We start from the raw sequence: 16,377 nt of genomic DNA on the forward strand, positions 1-16,377 counted from the left end.
CCTCAATTCTGCAGATGAATTCACTGCAGAATTCTACCAGAAATTCAAAGAAGTGCTAATACCAATACTCCTCAAATTGTTCCACAAAATAGAAGCAGAAGGGACATTGCCAAACACTTTTTACGAGGCTACAATAACCTTGATACCCAAGTCACACAAAGACACAACTAAGAAAGAGAACTACAGACCAATATCCCTCATGAACATTGATGCAAAAATTCTCAATAAAATCCTAGCAAATCGAATACAAGATCATATCAGAGAAATCATCCACCATGATCAAGTAGGCTTCATCCCAGGGATGCAAGGATGGTTCAACATACGAAAATCCATCAATGTAATCCACCATATAAACAGACTGAGAAAAAAAAAAACACATGATCATCTCACTAGATGCCAAAAAAGCCTTTGACAAAATCCAACACCCCTTCATGATAAAGGTCTTGGAGAAATCAGGGATAACAGGAACATACCTCAACATAATAAAAGCAATATACAGCAAGCCAACAGCCAACATCAAATTAAATGGAGAGAAACTCGATCCAATTCCTCTAAAATCGGGGACATGACAAGGCTGTCCACTCTCTCCATACCTCTTCAATATTGTCCTTGAAGTCCTAGCTGGAGCAGTAAGACAACAAAAGGAGATCAAGGGAATACAAATCGGAAAGGAAGAAGTCAAACTCTCACTATTTGCAGACGATATGATAGTCTACATTAGTGACCGGAAAAACTCTACCAGGGAACTCCTACAGCTGATAAACACCTTCAGCAAAGTGGCAGGATACAAGATTAACTCAAAAAAATCTGTAGCCCTACTATACACTGATGACACATTGGTGGAGAAAGAAATCAGAGAAACATCACCCTTTACAATTGCCACAAACAACATAAAATACCTTCGGGTAACACAAACCAAAAATGTGAAAGAACTGTACCATAAGAATTTTGAGTCTCTAAAGAAAGAAATTAAAGAAGATACCAGAAAATGGAAAGATCTCCCATGCTCTTGGATAGGTAGGATCAACATAGTAAAAATGGCAATCTTGCTAAAAGCAATCTACAGATTCAATGCAATCCCCAACAAAATCCCAAAACAATTCTTCACAGACCTTGAAAGAACAATTCTCGACTTTATATGGAGAAACAAAAGACCCAGGATAGCCAAAACATCCCTATACAATAAAGGAACTTCTGGAGGCATCGCCATCCCTGACTTCAAGCTCTATTACAGAGCTATAGTCCTGAAAACAGCTTGGTATTGGCACAAAAATAGACTGGTAGACCAATGGAATAGAATTGAAAACCCTGATATTACCCCACACACCTATGAACACCTGATTTTTGACAAACAATCCAAATTTATACGATGGAACAAAGAGAACATCTTCAACAAATGGTGCTGGCATAACTGGTTGCAGACATGTAGAAGACTGCAGTTAGACCCAAGCCTATTGCCTTGCACAAAACTTAAGTCAAAATGGATCAAAGATCTCAACATAAATCCAGCTACACTGAACCTATTAGAAGACAAATGGGAAATACCCTTGAATTAATCGGTACAGGAGACCACTTCCTGAACCAGTAGCACAGACACTGAGGTCAACAATTGATAAATGGGACCTCCTGAAACTGAGAAGCTTCTGTAAGGCAAAGGAGACAGTCAGCAAGACAAAATGGCAGCCCACAGACTGGGAAAAGATATTCACCAACCCCACATCTGACAGAGGGCTGATCTCCAAAATATACAAAGAACTCAAGAAGCTAGTCTCCAAAACACCAAACAACCCAATTAAAAAGTGGGGTACAGAACTAAATAGACAATTCTCAATAGAGAATCTAAAATGGCTGAAAGACACATAAGAAAGTGTTCAACATCCTTAGCCATCAGGGAAATGCAAATCAAAACAACTCTGAGATACCATCTTACTCCTGTCAGAATGGCCAAAATCAAAAACACCAATGACAGTTCATGGTGGAGAGGATGTGGAGAAAGGGGAACACTTCTCCACTGCTGGTGGGAGTGCCAACTTGTACACCCACTATGGAAATCAGTATGGTGACTCTTCAAGAAAATGGGAATCAGTATGCCACAAGATCTAGCAATTCCACTCTTAGGCACATACCCAAAAGAAGCACATTCATACCACAAGGACATCTGTTCAACAATGTTCATAGCAGCACTATTTGTAACAGCCAGAAACTGGAAGCAGCCTAGATGCCCCTCAACTGAAGAATGGATAGAGAAAATGTGGTACATTTATACAATGGAGTACTACTCAGTGGAAAAAAAAACAATGGAATCTTGAAATTTGCAGGAAAATGGATGGATCTAGAAGAAACCATTCTGAGCGAGGTAACCCAATCGCAAAAAGACAAACATGGTATGTACTCACTCATATGCGGATTTTAGACATAGAGTAAAGGATTACCAGCCTACAATCCACACTGCCAAAGAAGCTAATAAACATGGAGGTCCCTAAGAGAGACATACATGATCCCCTGGAGAAGGGGAGAGGTTCAAGATCTGCTGAGCAAATTGGGAGCACGGGAAGAGGGGGGAGGGAGCTAGGAGAATGAGAAGGGGAGAGGAAGAGGGATGCCGAGGACATGAGGGAGCAGAAAATATGAGTCAGGGGAAGAATACACAATAACAAGAATGGAGATATCATAATAGAGGGAGACATTTTTGGTTTACAGAGAAATCAGGCACTAGGGAAATGTCTGGAGATCTACAAAGATGACACCAGCTAACTATCTCAGCAATGGAGGAGAGGCTACCTTAAATGCCCTCCCCTGATTATGAGATTGATGACTGACTTATATGCCTTCATCCAGCAGCTGGTGGAAGTAGAAGCAGACACCCATAACTAATCACCAATCTGAACTGGAACCCAGATGCAGAGAAGGACCAGTGAAGAGCACAGAGGTCCAGACCACGCTGGTGAAACCCACAGAAACAGCTGACCTGAACATCTGGGAACTCTTGTTCCCCAGTCTGATAGCTGGAATACCAGCATGGGACTGATCCAGACTCCAGGAACATGGGTTTCTGTGAGGAAACCTCAGCAATCTATGGGACCTCCTGTAGAAGCCCAGTATTTATCCCTAGCATAGGTGTGGACTGGGAGCCCAGTCCATATAGAGGAATACTCTCTGAGCCAAGACACATGAGGGTGGGCTTAGGCCCTACCCCAAAGGAAATGAAAGACTCTGATGACACCCTATGGAAGGCCTCATCATCCAGTGGGAGCAGAAAAGATATGTGACAGATAAGGTTTTAGTTGGGAGGGTAGGGTAGGGGAGGACGGGTGGGAGAAGGGAAATGGGATTGTCAGGTAAAACAATCCTGTTTCTAATTCAAATAAAAAAAGTTGGAAAAAAAAGAGAAGGGACTTTGAGAGCCCATCCCATGCAAAGGAATGCGCTCTTGGCCTGGACACATGGGGGAGGGCCTAGGTCCCTCCCAGGATGATGCAGTGGACTTTGGGGAGTCCCGTTGAGGGCCCTACCCTGCCTGGGGAGTGGAGGGTGGATGGGGTTGGGGGCAGGTGGGGAGTTAGGGGGAGGGTTGTGTGGGAGGGGAGGGAGAAGGGATTGACTTGTGAAGCAAGCTTGTTCCAAATTTGAACTAATAAAAAGAATTAAAAAAAGAAATCAATGAAAGGACAAACAAAAAATTGGAAGAAATCAATAAATCCCTTAAAGATAGACAAGAATGTCAAGAAAAACAAACAGGTGAAGGAAACAGTTCAAGACTTGAAAATTGAAGCAGAGGCAATGCAGAAAACACAAACCAAGGGAATTCTGGAAGTGGAAAATCTGGCTAAGCAAATAGGAACTACAGATGCAAGCATAAAAAACAGAATACAAAAGATGGAAGAGAGAATCTCCGGTGTTGAAGATATAATAGAGGAAATAGATTCATCAGTCAAAGAAAATGTTAAATCCAACAAATTCTTAGCACAAAACATCCAGTAAATCTGGGACACCATGAAAAGACCAAACCTAAGAATATTAGAGATAGAAGGAGAAGAATTCCAGTTCAAAGGCACAGAAAATTTATTCAACAAAATCATAGAAGAAAACTTTCCCAACTTAAGGAAGGACATACCTATGAAAGAACAAGAAACTTACAGAACACCATAGACTGGAACAAAAAAAAGTCTCCTTACCACATAATAATCAAAACACTAAACATACAAAATAAAGAAAGAATATTAAGAGATGCAAAGGCAAAAGGCCAAGTAATATATAAAGGCAGACCTATCAGAAATACACCTGACTTCTCAATGGAAACTCTGAAAGCCAGAAGACCCTGGATAGATGTTCTGCAGACACTAAGAGACCAAAAAAAAAAAAATAACCAAAATAAATAACCAAAAAAAAAGAAAGAAAAGAAAAGAAAAAAAAGAGGAAATCTCACACTAGAGACTTAACAATAGAGCTGAAAACTCTAGAGCAAAAAGAAACAAATTCACGGGCTGGAGAGATGGCTCAGAGGTTAAGAGCACTGACTGCTCTTCCAGAGGTCCTGAGTTCAATTCCCAGCAACCACATGGTGGCTCACAACCATCTGTAATGAGCTCTGGCACCCTCTTCTAAAATAAATAAATAAATCTAAAAAAAAGAAACAAATTCACCCAGGAGGAGTAGATTACAGGAAACAATAAAATCAAGGGCTGAAATTAATAAAAATAGAAACAAAGAAAATAATACAAAGAATCAATGAAACAAAGAGTTGGTTCTTCAAGAAAACCAAGAAGACAGAAAACCTTCATCCAAACTAACCAAAACACAGAGGGAGATATGTGAATTAACAAAATCAGAATTGAAAAAGGGGGACATAACAACAGACACTGAGGAAATCTAGAGAATTATTAGGTCATACTTCAAAAACCTGTACTTCACAAAATTGGAAAATTTAAAGGAAATGAAAAATTTTCTGGATAGGTATAACATACCATAATTAAATCAACACCAGATAAACACTTTAAACAGACCTATAACCCCTAATGAAATAGAAGCAGTCATCAAAAGTCTCCCAACAAAAAAAGCCTAGTGCCAGATGATTTCAATGAAGAATTCTACCAAGATTTCAAAGAAGAGCTAATATCAATACTCCTCAAATTGTTCCACACAATAGAACCAGAAGGAACATTGTCAAACTCTTTTTACAAGGCTACAGTTACCAAACCACACAAATATGCCACAAAGAAAGAGAATTACAGACCAATCTCCATCATGAATATTGATGTAAAGATACTCAATAAAATACTGGCAAACTGAACCCAAGAACACATCAGGAAAATTATCCACCATGATCAAGTAGGATTCATCCCAGAGGTGCAGAGATGGTTCAACATATGAAAATCTGTCAATGTAATCCACCATATAAACAAACTGAAAATAGACCCCATGTGATTATCTCTTTAGATGATGAAAAAGCCTTTGACAAAACCCCTTCATGACAGAGGGAACATACCTAAACATAATAAAGGCAAAATACAGCAAGCCAACAGCCAACATCAAACTAAATGGAAAGAAACTCAAAGAGATTCCATTAAAATCAGGAACAAGGCAAGGCTGTCCACTCTCTCCATATCTATTCAATATAGTATTCAAACTTCTAGCTAGAGCAATAAGACAATGAAAGAAGATCAAGGGGATACAAATTGGACAGGATGAAGCCCAACTTTCACTATTGGCAGATGATATGATAGTATATATAAGTGACCCCAAAAATTCTACCAGGGAATTTCTATAACTGAGAAACACCTTCAGTAATGTATCAGGATACAAGATTAACTTAAAAAATCAGTAGCCCTCTTATAAACAGATGATAAATGGGCTAAGAATGAAACCAGAGAAACATCACCCTTTACAATATCCACAAACAATATAAAATATTTTGGGGTAACTCTAACCAAACAAGTAAAAGACCTGTATGATAAGAACTTTAGATCTTTGAAGAAAGAAATTGAAGAATATTATCAGAAAATGGAAAGATCTCCTATACTCTTGGATAGGTAGGATCAACACAGTAAAAATGGCAATCTTACCAAAAGCAATTTGCAGATTCAATGCCATCCCCATCAAAATCCCAGCACAATTCTTCACAGACTTTGAAAGAACAATACTCAACTTGATATAGAAAAACAAGAAATACAGGATAGCCAAAACACTTCTGTACAATAAAGGAACGTGTGGAGTTATCACCATGCCTGACTTCAAGCTCTACTATAGAGATATAGTAATGAAAAGCTTGGTATTGGCACAAAAACAGACAGGTGGACCAATGGAATCTAATAAAAAAAATCCTGATGTTTATCCACATACCTATGAACACCTGATTTTTGACAAAGAAGCTAAAATTATACAATGGAAAAAGAAATCATCTTCAACAAATGGTGCTGGCAGAACTGGATGATGACATGTAGAAGAATGTAAATAGATCCCTATTTATCTCAATGCAAGAAACTCAAGTCCAAGTGCATCAAGGACCTCAACATAAATCCAGTTATATTGGAACTAATAGGAGAGAAAGTGGGAAGTACTATTGTACGAATTGGCATAGGAGACCACTTCCTGAATATAATTAATACCAGCAGTACAGATACTGAGAGCAACAATTAATAAATGGAACCTCCTTAATCTGAGAAACTTCTCTAAGGCAAAGGACACTGTTAATAAGACAAATGACAGCCTACAGAATGGGAAAAAGTCTTCACCAACCCCACATATTACAGAGGGCTGATCTTGAAAATATACAAAGAACTCAAGAAACTAGACATCAAAATACCAAATAATCCAATTAAAAATGGGGTACAGAACTAAACAGAGAATTCTCAACAGAGGAATCTCAAATGGCCAAAAGACACTTAAGGAATTGCTTAACATCCTTAGTCATCAGGGAAATGTAAATCAAAACAACTCTGAGATACTATCTTACATCTGTTAGAATCGCTAAGATCAAAAACACTGAGGACAGCTTATGTTGGAGAGGATGTGGAGTAAGGGGAACGCTTCTCCATTTCTTGTGGCAGTGCTAACTTGTACAGCCACTTTTGAAATCAGTATGGCAGTTTCTCAGAAAATTGGAAATCAATCTACCTCAAGATCCAGCAATACCACTCTTGGGTGTATACCCAAATGATGCTTGACACAAGGACGTTTGCTCAACTATGCTCATAGCAGCATTATTCATAATAGCCAGAACCTGGAAACAACCTAGATGCTCCTCAATAAAAGAATGGATAAAGAAAATATGGTACATTTACACAAAGGAAAACTACTTAGCAGTAAAAAACAATGACATCTTGAAAATTGCTGATAAATGGATGGAACTAGAAGAAACCATCCTGAGTGAGGTAACCCAGACCCAGAAAGACAAGCATGGTATGTACTCACTCACAAGTGGATATTAGACATAAAGCAAAGGATAACCAGACTACAGTCCACAACCACAGAGAAGCTAGGTAACAAGAAAGACCCTAAGAGAGACATACATGGATCCCCCTGGGAAGGGGACATAAATAAGATCCCCTGAGTAAATTGAGGGAATTGAGGTGGGGAGGGAGGAGGAGAACATGAGGGAATGGAATGGTCCCATTGGGGAAATGACAGAGAGGGACAGCAAGGAAAGAGGTATCTTGATAAAGGGAGCCATTATGGGGTTGGTGAGAAACCTGGCACTAGGGAAATTCTCAGGAACCCACAAGGATGACCCCAACTAAAACCCTAAGCAATGGTGAAGACGATGCCTGAACATGCCTTCCCCTGTAATCAGATTGATGACTAACCTAATTGTCACCATAGAACCTTTGTCCAGTAACTGATAGAAGCAGATGCAGAGACCACAGCTAAGCACTGAGCCAAGCTCCTGGAGTCCAGTCGAAGAGAGGGAGAAGTGATAATATGAGCAAAGGGGTCAAGACCATGATGGGAAATGCACAGAAACAGATGACTGGAGCTAGTGGGAGCTCACTGACTCCAGACTGACAGCTGGGGAACCTGCACAGCACTGAACTAGACCCTCTGAATGTGGGTGACTGTTTGTGGGGCCACTGGCAGTGTGACCAGTATTTATACCTAGTACATAAACTGGCTTTTTGGAGCCCACTCTCTATGGAGGGATACCTTGTTCAGCCTAGACATAGGGAGGAGGGCCTTGGTCCTGCCTCAAGTGATGTGACAGACTTTGTTGACTCCCCATAGGAAGCCTTACCCTTTCTGAGGAGTAGATGGGGGTAGAGTGGGGGAATGGTAGAGGGAGTGGGAGGAGGGGAGGGAGAAGGAACTGGGATTGGTATGTAAAATAAAAGGTTGTTTTTAAAACAATAAAAATAATAAAAAGTCTTTTTTTGCAGATTTTTAAAATTTGAATTAGAAACAAGATTGTTTTACATGTAAGTCCCAGTTGCCTCTCCCTCCCTTCTTCCCCTACCACCTCCCCCCAACTAAAACCCTACCTATCACATATCCTTTCTGTTCTCCAGGGAGGGTGAGGCCTTCCATAGGGGGTCATACGAGTCTGTGTGACTTGGCTCAGGGAGTATCCCTCTATGTGTAATGGGCTCCCAAAGTCCACACCTATGCTAGGGATAAGTACTGAACTACTACAGGAGGTCTTCTCACTGAAGACCCACATTCCTGGGGTCTGGATCAGTCTCATGTGTTTCCTAGCTATCAGTCTGGGGACCAAGAGCTCCCCGTTGTTCAGGCCAGCTGTTTCTGAGGGTTTCACCAGCCTGGTCTGTACCCCTTTGCTCATCACTTGTTCTTTCTTCTCTGCAACTGGATTCCATTTCAGTTCAGTGATTAGTTGTGGGTGTCTGCTTCTACTTCCACCAGCTGCTGGACGAAGGCTATAGGATGGCATATAAGTCAGTCATCAATTTCATTATCAGGGGAGGACATTTAAGGTAGCCTCTCCTCTGTTGCTTAGATTGTTAGTTGGTGTCATCTTTATAGATCTCCAGACATTTCCCTAGTGCCTGATTTCTCTTTAAACTTATAATGTCTCCCTCTATTAGAGTTATCTCTTATCTTGCTCTCCGATATTCTTCCCCCAACTCAACCTTCCTGCTCCCTCATGACCTCCTCACCCCTCCTCTTCTCCCCTTCTCATTCTCCTAGCTCCCTCTCCCCTCCCCTCATGCTCCCAATTTGCTCAGGAGATCTTGTCCCTTTCCCCTTCTTCAGGAGACCATGTATGTCTCTCTTAGAGTCCTCCTTGTTTCCTAGCTTCTCTGGCTGTGTGGACTGTGGGCTGGTAATCCTTTGCTATATGTCTAAAATCCATATATGAGTGAGTACATACCATGTTTGTCTTTTTGTGACTGGGTTACCTCACTCAGGATGGTTTCTTGTAGTTCCATTCATTTGCCTGAAAATTTCAAGATTCCATTGTTTTTTTTTTTCCCACTGAGTAGTACTCCGTTGTGTAAATGTACCACATTTTCTCTATCCATTCTTCAGTTGAGGGGCATCTAGGTTGCTTCCAGATTGTGGCTATTAAAAATAATACTGCTATGAACATAGTTGAACAGATGTCCTTGTGGTATGAATGTGCTTCTTTTGGGTATATGTCTAAGAGTGGAATTGCTGGATGTTGTGGTAGACTGATTCCCATTTTCCTGAGGAATCACCATACTGATTTCTAAAGTGGCTGTATGAGTTTGCACTCCCACCAGCAGTGGAGGAGTGATCCCCCTTTTCCACATCCTCTCCAGGATAAACTGTCATTGGTGTTTTTGATTTTAGCCATTCTGACAGGAATAAGATGGTATCTCAGAGTTGTTTTGATTTTCCCAAATTATTTTTTTATTGAAAATAGTTTTTCATATAATATTAAGATCACAGTTTTTCCTCCTTTGTCCCCTCCCACATCCTTTTTACTCCCTGACTCTTTCAAGTCCATGCTTTCTTTCTCCCTCTCTGCAGAAAACAAGAGTAAAACAAAACAAACAACAAAGGAAAAACAAAACACTAGAAACAGAGCCAGCCTCCCACCCCCACCCCCTCAAAACCCATAAAAACAAAAATAGGAAACCATAATATACAAGCAAAAGACCAGTAAGGTAGAAATTCCCAAACAATGCAATATGAGACCAAAGAAAAATCTCTTAAGATATCATTGAGTTTGTTTTGTGTTGGCTATCTACTGCTAGAATTAGAAGTCTGCCCTTAAAACTGGTTTGTAAGGCTCGTGACAGAGACTCCATTGGAGAAACCAAGTTTTCCTTTGCAAGAGGTTGTCAGGTGGAGATAGCTTCTTGATTAGGGATAGGAGCTCATGTTCACATCCCCGTCTCAGTGCCGGGACCCAGTTTGGTGTGGACCAGTGCAGGCCCTGTGCATGCTGTGATACTGCCACAGTCTCTATAAGTTCCTGTGTGTGCCAGTCCTGTTGTGTTTCCTTGGTATTGTCTATCCCGTCTGGCTCTTAACAATCTTTCCACCACCCCTTCCTGAGCCCTGATGGGAAGGGTTAGATGAACACATCACACTCAGGACTGAGTATTACAAGGCCTCTCACTTTCTGCACACTGTCCTGTTGTAGGTTTCTGTATTAGTTTTCATTTCTTGAAGGAGGAAGCTTCTCTGGCTGAGCTAGATGCTGTTCCATGGGTATAGCAGAATGTCATTAGGAGTCCTTTTTTTTTTGCTGTGTTCCTTTAGCAGAATGATAGTATTTGGTTTTCCCTTAACTCCACTGCCTATAGTCTCAGGTTCTCGGCCATGCAAGCAGTGTCAGGAATGGGTTCCATCTCATGGAGTGGGCCTTAAGTCTAGTCAGATAGGTTGGTTGCTTCTACAGCATTTGTGCCATGATTACAAGTGGATCAGTACAGGCAGGTCTTCACTGTAGATTGAAGGGTTTATAGCTGGGTTGGTGTTTACCTTTCTCCTCTGGCAATATTAGAATGCTTCCTAATACCTTGAATACTAGTCAGTAGAGATGAATGCTCTAGTTAGGCACCAGCTCAACTTCACCATGCTCAATGAGATATGTAAGTGCTGTCTTCAGCGATAGGACCTTGCCATCAGTTTGTGGAGAGCAACCAATAGCCATGGCAATAGCTTAATTGTTTGTGGGCTTCCATGGAGCCTTATTGGCCAACAATTCAACTAGGTGTAACAACCTGGTACTGAAGGCTTCACTCATAGGCAAAAGTCTATTTGGGGCTTTTTTCCCATCATTATTTGGTGACTCCATTTAGATTTCTTTCATATATGTATGTATTTTAAGAAGTAGGTTTCTACATGACCTTGCAAAAGGCCCTTATTGTTAGCTGTTCCTCTCCTCCCTTCCTCTCTCCACTTAATTTCCCATTCCACCCCCACCCCACCCCATCTCTCCATAACTATAAATCCTATCTCTCCTTCTTTGGGAGGTCCTCCCCTCTCTTCTTGCCTAGTCCTATAGGAGCCGTGGAGTCCTTGTGTTCACAGATAAGCTCTAGGGGAACCAGGAATGTTAAACATACAGGGTTGTTTCTTTAAAGAAAGGGGTGTATAACTTATTATCTTCCCAGAATGTTAGGATGGGATGGGGCTAATTGTCTGGTGATGTTTGCACTGTCTGTATGGCTAAGACCACACCAGGTCCTCTCCTGAACCTTAGATTTCCCCAGACATTTATTGTAAGCTGTCAATCTATAGAACCTATCTTTATGGAAGGTGTCACATGCAGTCAATCTATAGAACTCATATTTATGGAAGACATCACAGGCACTTTACAAAGAGTTTCAATGTAGTCATGTACTAAGTTGTGTTGTGCACACAGGATTGAATTAATTATCACCAGGAAAGTTTTCACCAAATTGTGCTGTGCTTTTTTTTTTTTTTTTTTTTTTTTTTTTTTTTTTTTTTTCTGAGACAGGGTTTTTCTGTATAACAGCCCTAGCTGTCATGGAACCCACTCTATAGACCAGGCTGGCCTTGAACTCACAGAGATGGTATGGACCACCATGCCTGGCTGAACTGTCATTTCTTTTATTGATTTTGACTATTCTGACTGGTATAGGATAAAATCTCAAAGTAGTTTTGATTTGCATTTTTCTGATGACCAAGGGTGTTGAACATCTTTAAGTGTTCAGCCATCTTTTGGGAACTCTCATTTAGTCGTGTACTTCATTTGTTAATTGTGGTATTTGTTTTTTGTTTTGGTTTTTGGAAACAGGGTTACTCTGGGTAGCCCTGGCTAACCTGGAACTCACTCTATAGACCAGGCTTCAACTCAGAGACTCTGCCTCTGCCTCCCAAGTTTTGGAGTTAAAGGTGTGTGCCACCATGCCAGGCTTTATATTCGTAATGTCCATAAAAAGCCCTTCATATATTTTAGATAGTAACTGTCTATTGGAGTAATTGTTAAAGAAAATTTTCCTATTTTGTATCCTGATGCTTTGTTTGAATGATGGTGTTCTTTGCCATACAGAAGCTTTTTTAGTTTCATGAAGTCTGATTTTAATTGTTGTTCTTAGTGCCTGTGCTATCAGTGTCCTCTTCAGGAATTCTTTTCCTGTGCTAATGAATTCAAGACTATCTCCCACTTTTTCTACCAGGTCAAGTGTATCTGGCCTTATGCTGAGGTCCTTGATTCATTCAGAGCTAGTGGGTTTTGTGAAGAGTGATAAATTTGCATTCTTCTACATGTAGCCATCCAGTTTGACCAGCACCATTTGGTGAAGATGCTGTCTTTTTTTCCCAATGTGTATTTCTGGCTTTGTTGTAAAAAATCAGGTGTCCATAGTTGTGTGGAATTATGTCTGGTCTTTAAGTCAATTCCACTTACCAACATGTCTGTTTATATGACATTACCATGCTGTTTTTATTACTATAGCTCTGTAGTACAACTCAAGATCAGGGATGATGCCTTCAGCAGTTCTTTTATTGTTCAGGATTGTTTAGTTATCTTGATTGTGCAAGTGCGTGCATGCGTGCCTGCCAGTGTGTGTGTGTGTGTGTGTGTGTTTCCATATCAAGCTGAAAATTGTCCTTTCAGGGTCTGTGAAGAACTGTGTTGTAATTTTGATGGAAATTCAATTGATTTTCTGTAGATTGCTTTTGGTGGGATTGCCATTTTCACTGTATTAATCCTACCGATCCATGAGCATGCAAGATATTTCCATCTTCTGATATCTTCTTTAATTTCTTTCTTAGATGTCTTAAAGTTTTTATTAGACAACTCTTTCATTTGCTTGATTAGAATTACTTTGGGATCTTTTATCTACTTATCTATTTTTAGCACATTGTTAAAGTTATTGTCTCCCTGATTTCTTTCTCAGTCTTTCAATTGTATATAGGAAGACTATTGATTTTTGTGTGTTAATTTTGTATTCTGATACTTTGCTGAAAGTGGTTTTCAGCTGTAGAAATTTTGTAGTGGAGTTTTTAGGGTTATTTATGTATAAAATAGTAACATCTGAAAATAAAGATATTTTGATTTCTTCCTTTTCTATTTGTATTCCCTTGATCTCTTCAGTTGTGTTATTGTTTTAGCTAAGGCTTCAAGTACTACATTGTATAGGTATGGAGAGAGTGGGCATCCTTGTCTTGTTCTTGATTTTAGTGAAAATGCTTTGAATTTCTCTCAGTTTAGTTGATGTTGGCTGTAGGCTTACTGTGAATCACCTTTTTATGTTGAGATATGTGCCTCCTTCTCTAGTCTCCTCAAGAATTCTATCATGAAGGGATGTTGGATTTTGTTGAGTTCTTTTCTGCATCTAATGAGATGATCATGTGGTTTTGTCTTTCAGTCTGGTTTATGTGATGTATTACACATAATGATTTATATATGTTTACCTATCCCTGTATCTCTGGGATGAGGCCTACTTGATCATGGTAGATAATCTTTTTGATGTGTTCTTGGATTTGGTTTGCAACTGTTTAATTGAGTAATTTTGTGTATAAGTTCATGTGGGAAATCAGTCTGTAATATACTTTGTTGGGTCTTTGTGTTGTTTAGGTATCAGGGTAATTGTGGTGTCCTGGGAAAAAGGATTAAGCAACATTCCATCTGTTTCTATTTTGCATAATAACTTGGAGAGTATTGGCATTAATTCTTCTTTGAAAGTCGGGTAGAATTCTATGCTCATTCCATCTTGCCCTGGGCTGTTTTAGGTTGGGAGACTTTTAATTATTGCATTTATTTCACAGGGTTATGGGTCTGTTTAAACTGTTTATCTGCTTTTGATTTAACTTTAGTAGGTTATATATACGTGTGTGTGTGTGTGTGTGTGTGTGTGTGTGTGTGTGTGTGTGTGTAGATACTTACCCATTTCTTTTAGGTTTTCCAGTTGGGTAAAAATTTTTAAAGTATGTCCTTATAATTTTCTAGATTTCTACAGTGTCTGTTGTGATGTCTCCCCCTTTGTTCCTAATTTTTAAAAATTTGGATTTTTTTCTGTTTTTTAGTTAATTTGGCTAAGTGTTTATTAATCTTATTGATTCTCTCAAAGTATTTCTCAAAGATCCAACTGTTCATTTCATTGGTTCTTTGTATTTTTTGTTTTATTTTATTGATTTCAACCTTGAGTTTGATTATTTCTTGCCATATGTTCCTTTTGGGTCCTAAAGCTTTCAGGTGTTCTATTAAGCTGCTAATATAAGAGTCTCCATTTTCTTCTTTTTAAAAAATCTAGGCACTTAGTGCTATGAACCTGCCCCTTAGAACCACTTTTTTTTTAATGTCCCATATGTTTGGTTATAGGTGTTTTCATTATCATTCAGTTCTAAAAAGTTTTTTAATGCCTATCTTAATATCATTCTTGCCCCATTTTACATTCAGTAATAAGTTGTTCAGTTTCCATGAGTTCATATACTTTCTGTTGTTTCTGTTATTATTGTTGCTATCTAGGTTTAATCCGTGGTGGTTGGACAGAATGCACATCACAACAGACACTGTGCCCAGGCACCTGGTTTGGAGGAGGACCTCAGAGGAGGTTCCCTTGCCTTAAGTTCCCCAAAATAGTATTTTTTCTCTAGTCAAAAATGGGCACTTTAAATTTTAATTGGCAAACTTCTCTCTTAAATTTCTCAATTGGCTACTCAATTTATCTAAACTTGTGAGATCAGGGTGCCTCCCCTTTAGGGAGACACCTCTCCTTTTGGAACTGTTGCTGACAGGTCATTTAGGAATGGGATGGATTGCAAGCCCTTGAGATTAAGGCCCCAGGCAGCAACGTTTTAAGTGTTTTAAATCCTAATCTACCCTTGCCTTGTAAAAGGGTCCAGAGCCATTTGCGGACATAGCTGTTCATGCTTTCCTTGACAGTGGACAACCCCTCAGTGCAGGTCTAGTTGAGCCTGTAAGACAAATGAGTTATCGATGGGGGGTGGAGGGCATCTGTTAACCTAAGACAGGGGAACTGCGAGGCCTGGGAAGACGTCCCTTTGACGGGTAAAACAGATGTTAACGTCCTGGACAACTTAAGCCAGATGTTCATTTTTGTTTATATATAAAAGGGGTGACCTAACGTGTCCTTGGTGTTATCTGTCCTGCCTTGAGATCAGGCATTTACTTCCCTCCTTCTGCCTAGGCCCATATGCAAGAATGCAAATTATCCACCCATTGCCGGAGGGCTTGGGGCAAGAACCTTGACCAGAGTAAACTCCTACTGTGGCTGCTGTTGGTATATAAGTCTTCTCCCCTTTGAAAATAAATGGTATTCTCCTTGCAGAGTGACAAAAAAAAATTAGTAATTTGAATAGGAACTACAGGGCAAATTTCACCAAGGTGTTACAAGAGATGGAAGAGAGAATCTCAGATATTGAAGATATAATAGAAGAACTGGATACTTTAGTCAAAGAAAATGTTAAATCTAAAAAAAATTCCTAACACAAAACATCTAGGAAATCTGGAACACCATGAAAAGACCAAACCTAAGACTAATAGGAATAGGAGGAGAGGAATCCCACCTCAAAGGCCCAGAAAATATTTAAAAAAAATCATAGAAGAAAATATTTTCTAATCTTAAAGGAAATGCCTATAAAGGGACAAGAAGCATACAGAACACCAAGTAGATAGGACCAGAAAAGTTCCCTCACCACATAATAATGAAACTACTAAACATACAGAACAAAGAAAGAAAATTAAAAGCTACAAGAGGAAAAGATCAAGTAACATATATAGTTATACCTATTTGAATTACACCCAACTTCTCAATGAAGACTCTAAAAGCCAGAAGAGTCTGGAAAGAAATGCTATAGACTCTTAAGAAACCACAGATGCCTGCCCAGAATACCATACCCAGCTAAACTTCCTTCCTTCCTTTCTTGCTCTTCCTTCCTTCCTTCCTTCCTTCCTTCCTTCCTTCCTTCCTTCCTTCCTTTTTTTTTTGTTTTTTTTGAGACAGGGTTTCTCTGTGTAGC

This window comes from Cricetulus griseus, chromosome 3, assembly GCF_003668045.3.
Source record: "Cricetulus griseus strain 17A/GY chromosome 3, alternate assembly CriGri-PICRH-1.0, whole genome shotgun sequence".
Taxonomy (NCBI): Eukaryota; Metazoa; Chordata; class Mammalia; order Rodentia; family Cricetidae; genus Cricetulus; species Cricetulus griseus.